The following is a 22,814-nucleotide window of genomic DNA, read 5'->3' on the forward strand; positions in this document are numbered from 1 at the left end:
CCTCACCAGCACGCCGGGCCTCACTGGTGCTCCTGGCCTCACCGGCGCGCCAGGCCTCACCTCCGCATCGAGCCTCATTGGTGTTCCTGGCCTCACCAGCGTGCCGGGCCTCACTGGTACTCCTGGCCTCACCGGCGCGCCAGGCCTCACCTCCGCATCGAGCCTCACTGGTGTTCCTGGCCTCACCACCGCGCCGGGCCTCACCGGTAGACCTGACATGGGTCTATGTAATCACCAGGTCCTACAGTACTGCAGTGCTGCTGCGCCTGTTCGCTGTCTAGCACCTACTGAGTGCTACATAGCTAATCACAGAGCAGACAGGAGCGGTAATAAACTCTTCTGTCTTCTCCCAGGGACTGGACCTGCTCTTGCTGTAAATTTACAATGATGAAGGGTGAAAGCTCAGTGCCCAGCTCTGTGAAGCTATATATAATGTATTTATACACATGGGACTATATACAATACAGGTGGGATCCTGCTCTGGATAGTTTTTCTGCTTTTGCTATTGGACCCATACAGAGAAATATAAAGGCAAACCCAAGTCCTGTTTATCCAGCATACTGTCCATTTACTATCATTTTTAAAATTATGTGTTGCTTGATTTTCCTCCAACCTGACAAATATTGCCTATGTCTTTTTTTTTTTAGGAGATCTGGGAGTAGAATGACCCTGCCATCTCCTCAAGACAAGATTTCCTGCACGCTTCCAGTAGGCTCTTGAGGAGCCTGGTCGTCCATCCACGGCTGCTTCTACAATGCCACAACCTGTTTTGCCGCCGGACCAACCACCTTGTCTGTCATCTGCAAATGGCTCCTCATTCCAGTAAGGTATTGCAATTTGGTCTGTCACCTTAGTGATTTTTATGTCTGCCACTGATCCAGACTTGTTGGGCTTGCCTTGGCTGTGTCTGTTTAAAGGGATTTTCCCACAAAGTTTATTTTTAATCAATAGATCTTGGAATAATAATAAGATCCCCAATTTGATGTGTTATATAAAAATGTTCCTGTGCTGAGATAATCTCATATATGTTCCCCTGCAATGTACTGTATAATGGCCGTGTCTGATCATACAGGGATATGGTCTGCACATACAGTGCCTTGCGAAAGTATTCAGCTCCCTTGAATTTTTCAACCTTTTCCCACATTTCAGGCTTCAAACATAAAGATAAAAATTTTAATGTTATGGGGAAGAATCAACAAGTGGAGACAATTGTGAAGTTGAATGAAATTTATTGCTTATTTTATACTTTTTTTTAAAAAAAAATAAATAACTGAAAAGTGGGCGTGCAAGATTATTCATCCCCTTAAGTTAATACTTTGTAGCGCCACCTTTTGCTGCGATTACAGCTGCAAGTCTCTTGGGGTATGTGTCTATCAGTTTTGCACATCGAGAGACTGAAATTCTTGCCCATTCTTCCTTTGCAAACAACTGGAGCTGAGTGAGGTTGGATGGAGAGCGTCTGTGAACAGCAGTTTTCAGCTCTTTACACAGATTCTCGATTGGATTCAGGTCTGGACTGTGACTTGGCCTTTCTAACACCTGGATACGTTTATTTGTGAACCATTCCATTGTAGATTTTGCTTTATGTTTGGGATCAGTGTCTTGTTGGAAGACAAATCTCCGCCCCAGTCTCAAGTCTTTTGCAGACTCCAACAGGTTTTCTTCAAGAATGGTCCTGTATTTGGCTCCATCCATCTTCCCATCAATTTTAACCATCTTCCCTGTCCCTGCTGAAGAAAAGCAGGCCCAAACCATGATGCTGCCACCACCATGTTTGACAGTGGGGATGGTGTGTTCAGGGTAATGAGCTGTGTTGCTTTTACGCCAAACATATCGTTTGGCATTGTGCCCAAATAGTTCAATTTTGGTTTCATCTGACCAGAGCATCTTCTTTCACATGTTTGGTGTGTCTCCCAGGTGGCTTGTGGCAAAATTTAAAGAGCATTTTTTATGGAACTCTTTGAGAAATGGCTTTCTTCTTGCCACTCTTCCATAAAGGCCAGATTTGTGCAGTGTACGACTGATTGTTGTCCTATGGACAGTCTCTCCCACCTCAGCTGTAGATCTCTGCAGTTCATGCAGAGTGATCATGGGCCTCTTGGCTGCATCTCTGATCAGTCTTCTCCTTGTTTGAGATGAAAGTTTGGATGGACGGCCGGGTCTTGGTAGATTTGCAGTGGTATGACACTCCTTCCATTTCAGTATGATCACTTGCACAGTGCTTCCTGGGGTGTTTAAAGTTGTGGAGATCTTTTTGTAACCAAATCCGGCTTTAAACTTCTCCACAACAGTATCACGGACCTGCCTGTTGTGTTCCTTGGTCTTCATGATGCTCTCTGCGCTTTAAACAGAACACTGAGACTATCACAGAGCAGGAGCATTTATACGGAAACTTGATTACACACAGGTGGCTTATATTTATCATCATCAGTCATTTAGGACAACATTGGATCATTCAGAGATCCTCAATCAACTTCTGGAGTGAGTTTGCTGCACTAAAAGTAAAAGGGGATGAATAATATTGCACGCCCCACTTTTTAGTTATTTATTGTTTACAAAAGTTTAAAATAAGCAATACATATTGTTCACCTTCACAATTGTGTCCACTTGTTGTTGATTCTTCACAATAACATTACATTTTTTTATCTTTATGTTTGAAGCATGAAATGTGGGAAAAGGTTGAAAAATTTAAGGGGGCCGAATACTTTCGCAAGGCATTATACCACATCTCCTAAGCAGGGGAGGACGCAAAAGAGTATACAGATATTACAGCAGGGGATTGCAAATAATTCTTTCTTTGAGGTAAAACATGTTTTAACCCCTTCACGACCGCGAGCCGTAAAATTACGTCCTATTTTAACGTGACTTAACGACCAGGGACGTAATTTTACGGCCTAAACTTCATTTGATTGCCGTGGCCATAGCAACGGCTTTCAAATGATGTCCCCTGCTGTTTCTTACAGCAGGGGACCTTTGCTTGACCCCAGGGGGGGTGGCATCGCCACCCCCTATCGACGATCGATGTGATTGGCTGTTCAAATCTGAACCGCCAACCACATCGATCGCACTAATTTCGGCAAAAATAATGCCCGAATTAGTGCGATCCTGTGAGATCCAGCTATGAGATGCCGCAGCTGCTGCAGCATATCATAGGTGGACCTCAAACATGCCGCCCCCAGCCCCTGCAGCACTGATTGGAGCGATCGTGCTATGACGCGCAATCGCTCCAATCAGTGTGCAGTGGGGCGGTCTGATCTGCCGGTGGCCGCCCTCCCCAGGCCTGTGCTGCTCTGGGGACCCTCCCCCAACATGGCTGCAGCGTGGAGTGGCTGGTACTTTTGGTACCACGCCACCGCTGCTGCCGCCGCAGACGCCGCCTCTGCTGTCACCGCGCCAGCTCCAAAGGTAAGTATTGCGCTCCGGCGATGGCCCCTGCGCGCTCCCGTGAAGGCCCCTGCGCGCTCCCGTGAAGGCCCCTGCCCGTGCCCCCCCCCGATCTGCCCCCCTACGCCCCGATCTGCCCCCCTACGCCCCGATCTGCCCCCCCCCGGCATCCCGATCTGCTACCACCGCTGCTGCTGCAAAGTGAGTACTGTGCTCACTTTGCAGCCCGTGCGCGCTCCCGTGGTGCCCCTGCGCGCTGCCGTGATAGCCCCTGCCGTGCCCCCCCCCGCGATCTGCTCCCCCCAACCACCCCCCCCCCCCCCCGACATCCCGATCCGCTCCCCCTGCGATCTGACTGCCTCCCCCATTATTTCTATTCTGCTTCTGCAGCTCCCTCTCCGGTCTCCCCCCCTCCCCCTCTGCTCTCCCCCCCTCTCCCTCTGCTCTCCCCCCCTCCCCCTCTGCTCTCCCCCTCTGCTCTCCCCCCTCCCCCTCTGCTCTCACCCCCCCCCTCTCCCCCTCTGCTCTCCCCCCCCCCCTCTCCCCCTCTGCTCTCCCCCGACGTCCTCTTACCTGTCTTCACCGGCCTGATCACATCTGCGTCCATCGCTGGGTCCTTCCTGGGCATTCTGCTGATCTGCCTGCTGCTCCTGTAAAGCTGTCCATCTCTCTGCCATCTGTTCCTCTGCAGCTCTTCTGGTCAGTGATCCTCCTGCTAGTCCTCTGGGTACTGTGAGTATAACTTTTTTTTTTTTTTCCGTATCCCCTGTCCATTTTTACACCTCATCCGTCCGTGCGTCCCGCCAAGCGCTGATCAGGGATGCAGATAACGGATCGGCATCCCTGCTCAATTTTTGGCGTGACTTTTTTTTCCGTATCCCCGACGCTTTTTGTATCGCATCCGTCCGTGCGTCCCGCCAAGCGCTGATCAGGGATGCAGATAACGGATCGGCATCCCTGCTCAATTTTTGGCGTGACTTTTTTCCGTATTCGCGACGCTTTTTGTATCGCATCCGTCCGTGCGTCCCGCCGAGCGCTGATCAGGGATGCAGATAACGGATCGGCATCCCTGCTCAATTTTTGGCGTGACTTTTTTCCGTATTCGCGACGCTTTTTGTATCGCATCCGTCCGTGCGTCCCGCCGAGCGCAGATCAGGGATGCAGATAACGGATCGGCATCCCTGCTCAATTTTTGGCGTGACTTTTTTTTCCGTATCCCCGACGCTTTTTGTATCGCATCCGTCCGTGCGTCCCGCCGAGCGCTGATTAGGGATGCAGATAACGGATCGGCATCCCTGCTCAATTTTTGGCGTGACTTTTTTCCGTATTTGCGACGCTTTTTGTATCGCATCCGTCCGTGCGTCCCGCCAAGCGCTGATCAGGGATGCACATAACGTATCTGCATCCATGGTCAATTTTTGGCGTGACTTTTTTTTTTTACGTATCCCCGACGCTTTTTTTTATCGCATCCGACCGTGCGTCCTGCAGCGGCCGATCAGTGCACTGCGTTTGAAAAGTCAAATGGCGCTCCTTCTCTTCTGAGCCCCGCCATGCGCTCAAACAATTACTTTCCACCACATATGAGGTATCTGCGTACTCAGGAGAAAATGCACAATACATTTTATGGTGCATTTTTTCCTGTTACCCTTGTGAAAAAAAAAGCTACCTAGTTGAAGCAACCATTTTGTGGTAAAAAAAAAAAAAAATTCTTTTCACGGCTCAACGCTATAAACTTCTGTGAAGCCCCCAGGTGTTCAAAGTGCTCACCAAACATCTAGAAAAAATATTTGAGGGCTCTAGTTTCCAAAATGGTGTCACTTGTGGGGGAGCTCCACTGTTTAGGCACCATAGGGGGTCTCCAAACGTGACATGGCGTCCGCTAATGATTCCAACCAATTTTGCTGTCAAATGGCGCTCCTTCTCTTCTTAGCCCCGCCATGCGCCCAAACAATTACTTTCCACCACATATGAGGTATCTGCGTACTCAGGAGAAAATGCACAATACATTTTATGGTGCATTTTTTCCTGATAGCCTTGTGAAAAAAAAAGCTACCTAGTTGAAGCAACCGTTTTGTGGTAAAAAAATTTTTTTTTCTTTTCACGGCTCAACGCTATAAACTTTTGTGAAGCCCCCAGGGGTTCAAAGTGCTCACCAAACATCTAGAAAAATTATTTGAGGCCTCTAGTTTCCAAAATGGGGTCACTTGTGGGGGAGCTCCATTGTTTAGGCACCTCAGGGGGTCTTCAAACCCGACATGGCGTCCGCTAACAGGTGCAGCTAATTTTGCACTCAAAAATTCAAATGGCGCTCCTTGCCTTCCGAGCACTGCTGTGTGTCCAAACATTTGATTTCCACCACATATGAGGTATCTGCGTACTCAGGAGAAAATGCACAATACATTTTATGGTGCATTTTTTCCTGTTACCCTTGTGAAAAAAAAAGCTACCTAGTTGAAGCAACCGTTTTGTGGTAAAAAAAATTTTTTTTCTTTTCACGGCTCAACGCTATAAACTTTTGTGAAGCCCCCAGGGGTTCAAAGTGCTCACCAAACATCTAGAAAAATTATTTGAGGCCTCTAGTTTCCAAAATGGGGTCACTTGTGGGGGAGCTCCATTGTTTAGGCACCTCAGGGGGTCTTCAAACCCGACATGGCGTCCGCTAACAGGTGCAGCTAATTTTGCACTCAAAAATTCAAATGGCGCTCCTTGCCTTCCGAGCACTGCTGTGTGTCCAAACATTTGATTTCCACCACATATGAGGTATCTGCGTACTCAGGAGAAAATGCACAATACATTTTATGGTGCATTTTTTCCTGTTACCCTTGTGAAAAAAAAAGCTACCTAGTTGAAGCAACCGTTTTGTGGTAAAAAATTTTTTTTTTCTTTTCACGGCTCAACGCTATAAACTTTTGTGAAGCCCCCAGGGGTTCAAAGTGCTCACCAAACATCTAGAAAAATTATTTGAGGCCTCTAGTTTCCAAAATGGGGTCACTTGTGGGGGAGCTCCATTGTTTAGGCACCTCAGGGGGTCTTCAAACCCGACATGGCGTCCGCTAACAGGTGCAGCTAATTTTGCACTCAAAAATTCAAATGGCGCTCCTTGCCTTCCGAGCACTGCTGTGTGTCCAAACATTTGATTTCCACCACATATGAGGTATCTGCGTACTCAGGAGAAAATGCACAATACATTTTATGGTGCATTTTTTCCTGTTACCCTTGTGAAAAAAAAAGCTACCTAGTTGAAGCAACCGTTTTGTGGTAAAAAATTTTTTTTTTCTTTTCACGGCTCAACGCTATAAACTTTTGTGAAGCCCCCAGGGGTTCAAAGTGCTCACCAAACATCTAGAAAAATTATTTGAGGCCTCTAGTTTCCAAAATGGGGTCACTTATGGGGGAGCTCCATTGTTTAGGCACCTCAGGGGGTCTTCAAACCCGACATGGCGTCCGCTAATGAGTGCAGCTAATTTTGCGTTCAAAAATTCAAATGGCGCTCCTTCCCTTCCGAGCTCTGCCGTGCGCCCAAACAATTGATTTTTACCACATATGGGGTATCAGCGTACTCAGGAGAACATGCACAATAAATTGTATTGTGTACTTTCTCTTTTCTCCCTTGTAAAAATGAAAATTTTATGGCTAAAGTAACATTTTTGTGTTAAAAAGTAAAATTTTCATTTTTTCCTTCCACATTGCTTTGGTTCCTGTGAAGCACCTAAAGGGTTAATAATCTTATTGGATGTGGTTTTTCAGCAGTGTGAGGGGTGTAGTTTTTAGAATGGGGTCACTTTTGGGTATTTTCTGTCACCTCGGCCTCTCAAAGTCACTTCAAATGTGATGTGGTCCCTAAAAAAATTATTTTGTAAATTTTGTTGGAAAAATGAGAATTTGCTGATGACCTTTGACCCCTTCTAACTTCCTAACGGAAAAAAAATTTGTTTCGAAAATTGCGCTGATGTAAAGTAGACATGTGGGAAATGTTATTTAGTAACTATTTTGTGTGACATATCTCTCAGATTTATGGGCATAAATTTTCAAAGTTTGAAATTTGCGAAATTTTCAAAATTTTCGCCAAATTTCCTAAATTTTCACAAATAAACGCAAAAAATATCGGCCTAAATTTACCACTGACATGAAGTACAATATGTCACGAAAAAACAATGTCAGAATCGCCAGGATCCGTTGAAGCGTTCCAGAGTTATAACCTGTCAAAGTGACACTGGTCAGAATTGCAAAAAATGGCCCGGTCATTAGGGTGTTTTAGTGGCCGGGGGTGAAGGGGTTAAAAACAGACAGGGAAATGTTTTAACTCACAAAAAGTTTTGGTACCGTGTTAGCCAGTTGAAAAATGATTGATTGCTCCCAGTGAGAGAAACAAAATTATAATCTCATAGTTCTGATACCTGTTAATGGTTAACTAACTTACAATAAATGATGTTACAAAGCAAGCTTTGAAGACTTCCTAGGTCCCTTCATCATGGAGGGTACCAGAATGTGCTGCACGTCTATGGAGCTAAAAGATCTTCTGAACGATGAAGGGACCTGGGAAGTCTCGGAAGCTTGCTTTGTAACATCATTTATTGTACGTTAGTTAACCATTAAAAGGTATCACAACTACAAGATTATAATTTTGTTTCTCTCACTGAGAGCAATCAGTCATGCCTCACAAAAAGAATCCGCTCTAATCCCCTGCTGTAATGTCTGTATACCCTTATGTCCTCCCCTGCCCAGGAGATGTGGTATGATCAGACCATGCCCCCGTACAGTCAGGCACGGCCATTACTCAGTACATAGCAGGGGCACATATATCAGATTATCTCTGCACAGGAACATTTTTTTTTTAGCGACACCCAATTATTGAAATTATTATTATTCGAAAATCTAGTGATTTAATATTAACTTTGTTCATGGGAAAACCCATTTAATCCTTCTGATTGAAATGCTGGACCATTCACATTTGGTGGTTGTCAGGCAAATAATTGTTCAGCCGGCCACCATCTCATCCGACTCTCCCATACACAGGAGTACACGCTGCACCGAGCTGAAATGTGTTGTCTATGAGAAAGTTACCGACTGACATGTTGGCCTGTGGCTGGCCTCTGAGTGAGCAATCAGCATTCAATAATTGGATGTGTCTGACATGTCTTCCAGTCATCAGTGGCCTGTCCTCCCAGACTGTGGCACCACCGCATCGATATCAGCGTGCTCAGCAGACATTAGTCTAATGTGTACGAGAGCCTTCATTTCATTAAATCCAGAGATACTGTCATGATTAGAGATAAGCGAGCCCAAGGTTTGGTGTTCGTACCAAACATAGACTTTACAAAAAAAACAAAACAGAGTTCGGGTCCGTATGCAAACCACTTGCACGAGCATCGCAGTGCTCGGGTACGCTCAGTGCTCAGCCTAAAGTGAGCCACTTGCAGTGTTTGATCGGCTCGCACTGGGGGTAACAGCAGCGTGAGCAGATGTAGGGTGCACCAACAAAAAAAAGAGAGGGGAAACAAACCCACCCCTGGAAGTGATCTGTTCATGGCTGGCTGCATGTGGGCGGAGACCAGAACTGCCCAATTACCGACTTTCATTGAGGTTTAGGTCAAGTCCGGGTCCCAAACCAGAGTTTATCTAAAGTCTGACTGCATCGGCCGAGCTGAACATCCATGGGTCCACTCATCTCTAGTCTTGATGTTTCTTCTCCTGTCCAACTGTTACTTTCCCCAAAGTGCTTTTGCCAAAGTAATTTTTAAACAGGAGGCAGAGATGCTTCTAAATAATTTTCCCTATGCATGTACCTTAAAGAGGTTTGCCAAAAAACAAAGTTAATTTAATCACTAGGCCTTGGAATAATAATAATTTATACAGCAAAAGTTGTCCACAAACAATGGAAGAATCACTCATACACTTCTATCAAAATATAGCAGCTGGATGAGAGTTAAAGGGAGCCTGTCAGGTGCAATATGCAGCCAGGACCACGAGCAGCTCTGGGTGTATATTACTAATCCCTGCCTAACCGTCCCTGTATACACTAGCATAGAGAAAGAGATCTTTAGAGAAAGGATTTCTAAAGATCCTTTACCATATGCTAATGAGCGAGGGCACTAGTCCCAAGGATGTTATTTCCCTTGGCTAATCGGCTCCCTTAACATGTTAGTGTTGGTGCTATCATGCTAATGAATGTGCAGCGTCAGAGGATGGTCACACTCACCTCTCTGCTGCCATTGCATCTGACTCCTGGATTTCGCTCAGTGCACATGATCCCAGACTTTCGGTCATGTGCACTATGAAGCCGGGTGTACGTGTCCTGGTTTTAAATCCATGAAGTGCACATGACGAAAAGTCCGGGTATCATACGCACTGATCCAAAATCCAGAAGTCGGACGCGATGGCAGCAGAGAGGTGAGTGAAATCCTCTGACGCTGCACATTCATTATCATGTTAGCAAAACCACAGGGGCATCCTTACATACTAAGGGGGCTGACTAGCCAAGGGAACTAATGCCCTTGTGACTAGTAGAAACGAAGGTATCCTCAGCTCACCTGCTCCCCGGGCTGCCAGTCCTTGCGGGTGCCAGGGATCCACCGGTAGGTCCCAACCGGTTAAGAGTAAATGCAAAAGAGGAAAGGATCCGGCACAATCTCCTCTGAATAAAATGTCAAAGCTTTATTAGCAAATATTAAAAAGGTTCCATCCGTGGAAACAAAAGGAGGGTGTTAACCCATGGAAACTTTACGCATTTCGGACTTCCATATTAAAAGCAAAAGAGTCCTTAATCATAAGTGATATGTCCTTATGATTAAGGACTCTTTTGCTTTTAATATGGAAGTCCGAAACGCGTAAAGTTTACATGGGTTAACACCCTCCTTTTGTTTCCACGGATGGAACCTTTTTAATATTTGCTAATAAATCTTTGACATTTTATTCAGAGGAGATTGTGCCGGATCCTTTCCTCTTTTGCCTTGTGACTAGTCCCTGACCTCAAAAATTGAAAAAAATCCAGCACTCAAAGCATACAACTGAAATTGTTTTGTATTTTATTCATTGAAAAGAACACAATTCCGTGTAACTATTAAAGATGTTTCGGTCAACCGACCTTCATCAGATTACACTACAATAAAAAGATACATAAAAGATTTTTAAGTATACAGACCGATCTCTTTAGGTATTTTCCCATAATCTTCCTTCTACTTCTTGTTCAATATGATCCTTTTTTCTTCTTTTTCCCTAGTTTCTTTTTATATTACAAAAATATTTTTCTCTTTAGTCCTCTTTTCCTTCCCCCCTTCCCCCTTTCCCTTCCCCCCCCCCTTCCCCCCCCCTCCCTTCCCCCCTCCCCCCCCCCTCTTTCCCCTTCCCCCCCTTTCCTTTTTCCTTACCCCTATTTCCCTATGAATATTCCCTTTTAATTTATCTTGTCTCTGATAAAGAATTTTTTACTAGGGTTAATTCATAGTCGATGGAAAATTATTAAATTCATTAAATTGATAAATACACCATTCCCTTAGTCCTCTATTTTTTCCTTTTACTTGACTAAATAATGTTACTAATCGAGTTTCCTATTTATTACACTAGTTTGGGCTTAATTATCCTTATAGTGAGGACAGTCAGCGCAATTTCAGCGCTTGCCAACCATCTGGTATATAATTTGCCAACCAGGATCGTCACTTCCGGTTTGCGGACCGGAAGTGACGTTCCGCGGTGAGGAGTGGCTATCTGAGCATGTCTATAGTTGCCAACCATCAGGATCTACATATTGCCAGCCGATAACGTCACTTCCGGTCTTCAAACCGGAAGTGACGCTCCGTGATTAGTTAATGAGCCAATTGAGCGGTCTATTTAAACCTGAGCATTGGACTGTCAGATTACATTGACAGCAGACCCGGATGGGCAGCTTTTTCCTCTGGTCCAGCTTTTCCACATATTTCTTCAGAGCCCTTTCTGGTGAGTGTTCATTGTATGATATTTCTGTGTATTGTTTGTTTTATTAGATTAGAATAGTGACTCAGTGCTAATGCTTTGGCACCTTGTTCCTCTATATTAGAAAGATATACAATTTTTGGATATATTCTTGGGCTTCCTGTTTGGTCCCCTCCTCTTTGTATAATGGTTCTATTATGCTACATATTATCTGTGTTTCATTTATATCTTTAGGAGGACATTATATCTGCCAGTGAAGCGGCTCAACTGACAGATTCTTCATTTTTTGTCTTTTTGTTGACATCTTAGTTCATAGTTCATGTATTACAATGTGGTGAATATTTCGGCTATGTGCACACGCTGCGTTTTTTTGACGCTGCGTTTTTGTGCGTTTTTGGCCGCTAAAAACGCACAAAAACGCACCTGCGTCGAAAAAACGCGGCAAAAAACGCACGCGTTTTGCCGCGATTTGGTGCGTTTTTTTGCTGCGTTTTGCTGCGTTTTTGCTCACTGCGTCCTTATGCGTTTTTTATCAGTGAACAAAAAAAAAAAAGGTCTGATGTCATTTCCTTCTTCAATGTGTTCTTCATTCTCCACTAGTGTATGCAGAAGAGCAGACAGCTGCAGAACTACAAGGCTCAGCATCCTCGATCCAATAGTGTATGCAGGAGAGCAGACAGCAGCTGTCGAACTACAAGGCTCAGCATCCTCCATCCAATAGTGTATGCAGGAGAGCAGACAGCAGCTGTCGAACTACAAGGCTCAGCATCCTCCTTCCAGGACTGTATGCAGGATTTCTTTGCCCCCCCCAAAAAAAAAAATGACGTGGGCTTCGCCATATTTTTGTATGCTAGCCGGGTACAGCAGGCAGGTACGGGCTGCCCCCAACCCCCAGCTGCCTATTTGTACCCGGCTGGGAACCAAAAATATAGGGAAGCCCTTTTTTTTTAAATTATTTCATGAATTTCATGAAATAATTTAAAAAAAAAAAATGACGTGAGCTTCGCCCCATTTTTGAGTCCAGCCGGGTACAACTAGGCAGCTGGGGATTGGAATCCACAGTGCAGGGTGCCCAAGCTTTCTGGGCACCCCCGCTGTGAATTGCAGTCCCGCAGCCACCCCAGAAAATGGCGCTTTCATAGAAGCGCCATCTTCTGGCGCTGTATCCAACTCTTCCGGCTGCCCTGATGCCGGGTGGCTAGCCAGGTAATAATGGAGTTAGGGCTAGCTGTATATTATCAGCTAGCCCTAAGCCCGAAATTCATGGTGTCACGCCAATATTAGACATGGCCACCATGAATTTCTAGTAAAGATAAAAAAAAAACACAACACAGAAAAATATTTTTATTAGAAATAAAACACAACACAATTAGTGACTCCATCTTTATTGAAATAAAGAACCCCCCCTCCGCAGTAATCCTGGGTCAGGGTCCCGCGCCGTCCAATCCGGATCCAATATCATCTGATCGGTTTGCTGGAAGGCAAAGCGATCAGATGATCTGTCAGGATCAAGTGCCTGAATCCCATCACACATCAGCTGATTGTATAAAAGCCGATTATACAATCAGCTGATGCATCAGTAGAAAAAAAAAAAAATAATACTCACTTATGTGCTGAATTACCGGCAGCTCCCGGAGCGATGGGGCGGGAGTCTGATCCTGTCCGATCGCTGCAGCAGCTGCCGGTAATCAGGGATGAAGTCTCCTGACGCATCCGCTGATACCGGCCGGGCGCCCGCGTCAGCCCGAGACTCGATCAGCTGATGCGTCAGGTGACTGCATCAGGTGATCCATCGCCAGGTCCTGCAAGCAAGGTCCTGCCCCGGGGAGACTGCACACAGCCGGAGCGGGGGTGGCGATACCGTGAGAGGAGATGGGAGCGGGCATGGCACCGGGACCCTGCAGACAGGTGAGTATAACTTTTTTTTTTTTTTATTCTACTGTTAACTTTTGTTTTCGCAGCCGCTTCCACCTCCTGCCTGTACATGGCGCCGCACGGCAGCATACATGCACAGGACGGGAGATGGACGCGGCGGTGACGGTACCGGGAGGATTCATGCTTCTGTCTATACTGACAGAAGGAATCCTCTTCCTGTACACGTCACTTTACTACCCACCTCCTGCGCTTATAGCTGCGTTTTTGGTCTTAGAAACGCACCAAAACGCAGCTATTTGCGTTTCTCATTGCGTCTTTCAACATCCCATTGAACTCAATGGATGAAAAGCGCAGTGAAAAACGCGGGAATAATTGACATGCTGCGTTTTTGTGGTCACCACAAAAACGCAGCTGAAAAAAAACGCTGTGTGGGGACAGCAAAAATGAAAACTCATAGACTTTGCTGGGGAAGCAAAGTCATGCAGTTTTGAGGCCAAAAACGCACCCGAAAAACGCGCAAAAACGCCGAGAAAAACGCACCGTGTGCACATAGCCTTCTGCTTTTTCTGTTACCATGATTGTATAATGTCATTATTTCTGTATACTTAAAAATCTTTTATGTATCTTTTTATTGTAGTGTAATCTGATGAAGGTCGGTTGACCGAAACGTCTTTAATAGTTACACGGAATTGTGTTCTTTTCAATGAATAAAATACAAAACAATTTCAGTTGTATGCTTTGAGTGCTGGATTTTTTTCAATTTTTGATCTGGGGTGGGACCCTATCCAAGCACCAGCGACCAAAGAAGGAGTGCCACATTTCTATATCTTTATATAGTCCCTGACCTCAGTAGCATATCATATGGGATCTTTAGAAATCGTTTTTCTAAAGATCTCTTTCTCTATGCTAGTGTATATAGGGACAGTTAGGCAGGGAGGGACAGTTAGGCAGGGATTAGTAATATACACCCAGAACTGCTTGTGGTCCTGGCTGCATATTGCACCTGACAGGTTCCCTGTAATGTAAAACGTAGCTTTCTTTGTCGCTCTATTGGGAGACCCAGACAATTGGGTGTATAGCTACTGCCTCCGGAGGCCACACAAAGTATTACACTTAAAAGTGTAAGGCCCCTCCCCTTCTGCCTATACACCCCCCGTGGGATCACGGGCTCCTCAGTTTTCATGCTTTGTGCGAAGGAGGTCAGACATCCACGCATAGCTCCACTGTTTTAGTCAGCAGCAGCTGCTGACTATGTCGGATGGAAGAAAAGAGGGCCCATACTAGGGCCCCCAGCATGCTCCCTTCTCACCCCACTTTTGTCGGCGGTGTTTGTTAAGGTTGAGGTACCCATTGCGGGTACGGAGGCTGGAGCCCACATGCTGCTTTCCTTCCCCATCCCCCTCAGGGCTCTGGGTGAAGTGGGATCTTACCGGTCTCCAGGCACTGAGACCGTGCTCCATCCACAGACCCGGAGAACCTGCTGGATATGGAGCTGAGTATCGTCAGGGACAGGGCCCTGCTACATTAAGGTACTCTGTGTCCCCTTACAAATCGCGCACACACACACCAGCATTGCTGGGTGTGTTAGTGCGCCGGGGACAACAGCGCGGAGCGCTTGTGCTATTACTCACTGCAGCTTTGCTGAGTGAGTTAATGTATTGGGAACTGCCGCGCCGGCCGCTGCTGGCTGTTTTTACACTGCGGCGCGGCTGGGACTTGTGGTGCGCCGGGGACTTCCGCGCTGGCCGTGCACATAGGACGGCCGCGCTTATTACTCGAGTCCCCGGCTTTGCGGCCTAGTTTCGTTTCGTTCCCGCCCCCAGGCCTGCCAGTCAGGGGAGGGGCGGGACGCTGTACAGAACGTCAGCGCCGAGGGCTGGAGTCTGCTTAGCATACTCCAGCCCCCTCACTGGACACAGTGGGACGCCAGTTTCCCGCACTTTGTCTGGGGCACGCCCACGGCCCGCCCCTCTCCACAGGACGCCGGCAGCCATTCCTGTTTGCAGTCTGAGCTGGAGAAGAGAGACAAGCTCTGGGACACCCAGTCACAGGATTCTGGCGACCACACACCCGCTTTTGAGCGGGCGGTAAGCAGCACCTGAAGTGCTGACCCCACTAATGCCGAAGTGTTCATTTGTACTTTATGCTTGTATGCTATACATTGCACTGTACGGTCGCTATTCTTGGCTATATACCCTCCTAGATGGCTAGACAACAGCATGTCGTCCGCAAAAAGCAAGGGTGCCAAGGCAAGGCTTTCTTTGCTGCTTGTACTGCATGTGAGGCTGTTCTACCGGCAGATTTCACTGACCCCCCATTGTGTGCAATGCTCCCCTGTAGCACTTGCTCAGCCGGGGTCTCTGCTAGAGGTGGCCCAAGGAGAACCACCTGTGAACACTGTCCAGGTGGCAGGGACGGAGGACTTTGCAGTCCAGACCGGTAACTCAGACCATGGGCACTGTTGATTCAATGCTCCCTGGCCCCCCTCATTTGGAACAAATCCGTGCTCCGGGGGGGTCCCATGCATCCCAGGGTGAAGGCTCTGACACGGACGACAGTCCCAGACAGCCTAAGCGAGCTCGCTGGGAGCGGCCCTCGACTTCATCACACTGGTCAGGGTCCCAGCAGGAGGACTCTCTGTATGATGAGGCAGACGTAGCTGATCAGGATTCTGATCCTGAGACCGCTCTCAATCTGGATACACCTGATGGGGACGCCATAGTGAATGATCTTATAGCGTCCATCAATGGAATGTTAGATATTTCTCCCTCAGCTCCTCCAGTGGAGGAGTCAGCTTCACAGCAGGAGAAATTCCATTTCAGGTATCCCAAGCGTAAATTGAGTACTTTTCTTGACCACTCTGACTTCAGAGAAGCAGTTCAGAAACACCACGCTTATCCAGATAAGCGTTTCTCCAAACGTCTTAAGGATACACGTTATCCCTTTCCCCCTGACGTGGTCAAGAGCTGGACCCGGTGTCCAAAGGTGGATCCTCCAATCTCCAGGCTTGCGACTAGATCCATAGTTGCAGTGGACGATGGGGCTTCACTTAAAGATGCCACTGACAGACAGATGGAGCTCTGGTTGAAATCCATCTATGAAGCTATCGGCGCGTCGTTTGCTCCGGCATTCGCAGCCGTATGGGCACTCCAAGCTATTTCAGCTGGTCTTGCGCAGATTGACACTGTCACACGTACATCTGTTCCGCAAGTAGCGTCCTTAACCTCTCAAATGTCTGCATTTGCGTCTTACGCTATTAATGCTGTCCTGGACTCTACGAGCCGTACGGCAGTGGCGTCCGCCAACTCTGTGGTTTTACGCAGAGCCTTGTGGTTAAGGGAATGGAAGGCAGATTCTGCTTCCAAAAAGTGCTTAACCAGTTTGCCATTTTCTGGTGACAGACTGTTTGGTGAGAGATTGGATGAAATCATTAAACAGTCCAAGGGTAAGGATTCTTCCTTACCCCAGCCCAAACCTAACAAACCCCAACAGAGGAGGGGACAGTCGAGGTTTCGGTCCTTTCGAGGCTCGGGCAGGTCCCAATTCTCCTCGTCCAAAAGGACTCAAAAGGATCAGAGGAGCTCAGATTCTTGGCGGGCTCAGTCACGCCCAAAGAAGGCAGCCGGAGGAACCGCTACCAAGGCGGCTTCCTCATGACTTTCGGCCTCCTCTCTCCGCATCCTCGGTCGGTGGCAGGCTCTCCCGCTTTGGGGACATTTGGCTGCCACAGGTCAAAGACCGTCGGGTGAGAGACATTCTGTCTCACGGGTACAGGATAGAGTTCAGTTCTCGTCCTCCGACTCGATTCTTCAGAACTTCTCCACCTCCCGACCGAGCCGGTGCTCTTCTGCAGGCGGGTGCTCTCTAAAGGCAGAAGGAGTGGTGATCCCTGTTCCTCTTCAGGAGCAAGGTCACGGTTTTTACTCCAATTTGTTTGTGGTGCCAAAAAAAGGACGGGTCTTTCCGTCCTGTTCTGGACCTAAAACTGCTCAACAAGCATGTGAAAACCAGGCGGTTCCGGATGGAATCCCTCCGCTCCGTCATCGCCTCAATGTCTCAAGGAGATTTCCTAGCATCAATAGACATCGAGGATGCTTATCTCCACGTGCCGATTGCTCCAGAGCACCAGCGTTTTCTACGCTTCGTTATAGGAGACGAACACCTTCAGTTCGTAGCCCTGCCTTTCGGTCTGGCGACAGCCCCACGGGTCTTCACCAAGGTCATGGCAGCAGTAGTAGCAGTCCTGCACTCTCAGGGTCACTCTGTGATCCCTTACTTGGACGATCTACTTGTCAAGGCACCCTCTCAAGAGGCATGCCAACACAGCCTGAACGTTGCGCTGGAGACTCTCCAGAGTTTCGGGTGGATCATCAACTTTTCAAAGTCAATTCTGACCCCGACCCAATCGCTAACATATCTTGGCATGGAGTTTCATACTCTCTCAGCGATAGTGAAACTTCCGCTGGACAAACAGCGTTCACTTCAGACAGGGGTGCAATCTCTCCTTCAAGCCAGTCGCACCCCTTGAGACGCCTCATGCACTTCCTAGGGAAGATGGTAGCAGCAATGGAGGCAGTCCCTTTCGCGCAGTTTCATCTGCGTCCACTACAATGGGACATTCTCCGCCAATGGGACGGGAAGTCGACGTCCCTCGACAGGAACGTCTCCCTTTCTCAGGCGGCCAAGGAATCTCTTCGGTGGTGGCTTCTTCCCACCTCATTGTCAAAAGGAAAGTCCTTCCTACCCCCATCCTGGGCGGTGGTCACGACAGACGCGAGTCTATCAGGGTGGGGAGCAGTTTTTCTCCACCACAGGGCTCAAGGCACGTGGACTCAGCAGGAGTCCACCCTTCAGATCAATGTTCTGGAAATCAGAGCAGTGTATTTTGCCCTACAAGCCTTCCAGCAGTGGCTGGAAGGCAAGCAGATCCGAATTCAGTCGGACAACTCCACAGCGGTGGCATACATCAACCACCAAGGGGGGACACGCAGTCGGCAAGCCTTCCAGGAAGTCCGGCGGATTCTGACGTGGGTGGAAGACACGGCATCCACCATATCCGCAGTTCACATCCCGGGCGTAGAAAACTGGGAAGCAGACTTCCTCAGTCGCCAGGGTATGGACGCAGGGGAATGGTCTCTTCACCCGGACGTGTTTCAGGAGATCTGTCGCCGCTGGGGGATGCCGGACGTCGACCTAATGGCGTCCCGGCACAACAACAAGGTCCCAGCTTTCATGGCACGGTCTCACGATCACAGAGCTCTGGCGGCGGACGCCTTAGTTCAAGATTGGTCGCAGTTCCGGCTCCCTTATGTGTTTCCACCTCTGGCGCTGTTGCCCAGAGTGCTACGCAAGATCAGGTCCGACTGCCGCCGCGCCATCCTCGTCGCTCCAGACTGGCCAAGGAGGTCGTGGTACCCGGATCTGTGGCATCTCACGGTAGGACAACCGTGGGCACTACCGGACCGGCCAGACTTGCTGTCTCAAGGGCCGTTTTTCCATCTGAATTCTGCGGCCCTGAACCTGACTGTGTGGCCATTGAGTCCTGGATCCTAGCGTCTTCAGGATTATCTCAAGAGGTCATTGCCACCATGAGACAGGCTAGGAAACCAACCTCTGCCAAGATCTACCACAGGACGTGGAAGATATTCTTAGCTTGGTGCTCTGCTCAGGAAGTTTCTCCCTGGCCATTTGCATTGCCTACTTTTCTTTCCTTCCTGCAATCCGGGTTGGAAAAAGGTTTGTCGCTCGGCTCCCTTAAAGGACAAGTCTCTGCGCTATCTGTATTTTTTCAGAAGCGCCTGGCCAGACTCCCACAGGTACGCACGTTCCTGCAAGGGGTTTGTCATATCGGCCCTCCTTACAAGCGGCCGGTAGAGCCCTGGGATCTGAACAGGGTTCTAATTGCTCTCCAGAAGCCGCCTTTCGAGCCTATGAGGGATGTTTCCCTTTCTCGCCTTTCACAGAAAGTGGCCTTTCTAGTAGCGGTCACGTCTCTTCGGAGAGTGTCTGAGCTAGCAGCGCTGTCATGCAAATCTCCTTTCCTGGTGTTTCACCAGGACAAGGTGGTTCTGCGCCCGATTCCGGAGTTTCTCCCTAAGGTGGTATCCCCCTTTCATCTCAATCAGGATATCTCCTTACCTTCTTTGTGTCCTCATCCAGTTCATCAATGTGAAAGAGATTTGCATTTGTTGGATCTGGTGAGAGCACTCAGAATCTACATTTCCCGCACGGCGCCCCTGCGCCGCTCGGATGCACTCTTTGTCCTTGTCGCTGGTCAGCGTAAAGGGTTGCAAGCTTCCAAATCCACCCTGGCTCGGAGGATCAAGGAACCAATTCTTGAAGCCTACCGTTCTGCTGGGCTTCCGGTTCCCTCAGGGCTGAAGGCCCATTCTACCAGAGCCGTGGGTGCGTCCTGGGCATTACGGCACCAGGCTACGGCTCAGCAGGTGTGCCAGGCGGCTACCTGGTCGAGTCTGCACATTTTTACCAAGCATTATCAGGTGCATACCTACGCTTCGGCGGACGCCAGCCTAGGTAGACGAGTCCTTCAGGCGGCGATTGCCCCCATGTAGGAAAGGGCCGTTTTACGGCCCTATCACGAGGTATTATTTTACCCACCCAGGGATTGCTTTTGGACATCCCAATTGTCTGGGTCTCCCAATAGAGCGACAAAGAAGAAGGGAATTTTGTTTACTTACCGTAAATTCCTTTTCTTCTAGCTCTAATTGGGAGACCCAGCACCCGCCCCTGTTTTTTTTTTTTTTTGTGTACACATGTTGTTCATGTTGAATGGTTTCAGTTCTCCGATATTCCTTCGGATTGAATTTGCTTAAACCAGTTTATTGGCTTTCCTCCTTCTTGCTTTTGCACTAAAACTGAGGAGCCCGTGATCCCACGGGGGGTGTATAGGCAGAAGGGGAGGGGCCTTACACTTTTAAGTGTAATACTTTGTGTGGCCTCCGGAGGCAGTAGCTATACACCCAATTGTCTGGGTCTCCCAATTAGAGCTAGAAGAAAAGGAATTTACGGTAAGTAAACAAAATTCCCTTCTTTAATTACTACTTATTAAAAATACACATACAAAAACAAAGGGAGAAAGTGCAAGTCCTTAAAAATCACCTTTATCACATCCTTGTATTTGACTGGCAATAGTAGCAATACTAGGGAATGTTGTGATCTTGGGGAGATTTCTAGTGGTATCCTCTAATTACCTTCCCCCCTACAGTACAAACAGGGATTGTCTGTCAAATTAACCAAGCAACAACTCCAATAACAACAATAAGCAACAGTGCTAGCAATAAGTTGAACCCCTAAAGCAGGCTGCTGTCTAGTTATATGTGCCTCCCAACGCGTTTCCTCCACTAGGATTCATCAGGGTAATTGCTCAAAGATTCAAAAAGCCCATCGGGAATTTGGACCGATGCCTAGACCCAGGTTATGTAAACCCCTCACCTAGAGTGCAATCTCAGATAAAAGATTGTTATTTATAGTCATTTCCAAACAGCATGTAGCCACATCAGGTGTATTAATGAAGATAGTTAAGATCCAACCTTAATGGATGTGAGTGGTAATGTGTTCAGTTTGTTTCCATTGTACATCAGGATCCATGTCCATACTTTGCCCAACACTTTTAATTCCACCTGGAACCTAACTGTATTGTGTTTTTGGACATCCTGATTAGGCAGAAACCCAATGGCGAGCTTGAGACAGATATTTAACGTCTGGATATGACGCTGAGTGCGTGCACTCAACTTCCTTGGTCGACCATGGTAAGGCCTGTTTCTGACTGGAAGCTGTCTTGTTAAACCGCTTTATGGTCTTGGCCACCATGCTGCAGCTCAGTTTCAGGGTGATGGCAATTTTCTTATAGCGTACGCCAGGGTTCTCAAACACGTGGACCATGCAACACCTGATGCTTCTTCTTGCGGCCTATAGACAGCTTGACAATTGCAGCCGAGTGCAGGTAGCCGCCCTCATCAGCACTTCACTTCAGTTGAATGTATTGCCGACGCCACGCAGACACAAGCTCTCTGCACAGCTATACCAATGGAAGCAACCGGCCAGTCAGAGGCAAGCAGCTGACATCATAAACTGACATCAGCTGCTGGCCTCTGTTTAAAAGGTATAGCTGTGGAGAGAATTTGTCTCCATGCCACCAATACATTCAACTGAAGTAAAGCACTGATGTCAGCAGCCCCTGCATCGAGCCACAATCGTTATGAGGTCTACGTGCCTGTGGGCCGCGAGAATGGAGAAAAGGTGAGAATATTTTTTTTTTTTATTTGTATATAAAGAAGAAGACAGTACTACAGGATGAGACAATGGCATTGCTACAACAAAGGGACTGGGAAAGAGGACATTACTACAAGAAGGGAACAAGGATGGGCACATCACCACCAGATGGGAATATTACTACATGAGGACAATGATGGGCACACTACTACAGAATGGGCACATTACTACAAGATGAGAACCAGGATGGGCACATTACTAGCGGATGAGGACAAGGATAAGCACATTACTATAGGATGGAGACAAGGATGGGCACATCACTACAGGATGAGAACAAGGATGGGCACATTACTACAGGATGAGAACAAGGATGGGCACACTACTACAGGATGGGCATAATACTAGAAGGAGACAAGGATGTTGACATTACTACAGGGTGGGGGGAAGGATGGGGACAAGGATAAGCACATAACTATAGCATGGGGACATTACTACAGGATGAGAACAAGGATGGTCACATTACTACAGGATGAGGATAAGGATGGGCACATTACTACAGGATGGGGATAAGGATAGGCACATTACTACAAGATGAGAACCAGAATACAAACATTACTACAGGATGGGGGCAAGGATGGCCACGTTACTGCTGGATGGAGGCTAGGATGGGCACATTACTAAAAGGATGGGGACATTACTACAGTAAGGGGACATTACTACAGGATGTTCACATTACTACAGGATGGGGGCAAGGATGGGCACATTACTACAGGATGGGGGCAAGGATGGGTACATTACTACAGGATGGGCATATAGTTACATAGTTATTTTTGTGTTAAAAAATAAACAAAAAAAGTACACATATTTGGTATCTCCGCATCCGTAACAACACGATCTATAAAACTGTCACTTTAGTTAACCCTATCCGAGAACACTGTAAAAAAAAAAAAAGTCTCATAAACTATTTCTTTTTATCATACATCTGACAAAAATAGTGGAATAATGCGCAATCAAAAAGTCATATGTAATTAAAAATTGTACCGTTGAAAACGACATCTTGTCCCGCAAAAAACAATCCGCCATACAGCTCCATCAGCAAAAAAAAAAATCAAAAATCTACACTACAATTCAAATGTTTGGGGTCACCCAGACAATTTTGTCTTTTCCATGAACAATCATACTTTTCTTTATCAAATGAGCTGGATAATGAATAGAAAATATCGTCCAGACAGTGACGAGGTTAGAAATAATGATTTTTACTAGAAATAATAATTTTATCCGTCAAACTTTGCTTTCGGCACAGAATGCTCCTTTGCAGCAATTCCAGCTTTGCAGACCTTTGGCATTCTATTCTAATTTGCTGCGGTAATCTGGAGATATTTCACCCCATGCTTCCAGAAGCCTCTCCCACAAGT

The 22,814-nt window shown here is 47.3% G+C and overlaps 1 protein-coding gene across 4 annotated transcripts in view; it reads left to right on the forward strand.

Moving 5' to 3' along the window:
• Positions 1-22,814, forward strand: part of LOC142311121 (uncharacterized) — a 59,519-nt gene that overhangs the window by 964 nt on the left and 35,741 nt on the right. For 3 of the 4 annotated variants that reach the window (XM_075349248.1, XM_075349246.1, XM_075349249.1), the window contains exon 2: positions 648-827. The gene's annotated coding sequence lies outside the window, so the exon portion shown is untranslated. The remainder of the gene's footprint in view (positions 1-647; positions 828-22,814) is intronic. The other variant, XM_075349247.1, reaches the window with a different exon arrangement.

This window comes from Anomaloglossus baeobatrachus, chromosome 5 (assembly GCF_048569485.1).
Source record: "Anomaloglossus baeobatrachus isolate aAnoBae1 chromosome 5, aAnoBae1.hap1, whole genome shotgun sequence".
NCBI classification, from domain to species: Eukaryota; Metazoa; Chordata; class Amphibia; order Anura; family Aromobatidae; genus Anomaloglossus; species Anomaloglossus baeobatrachus.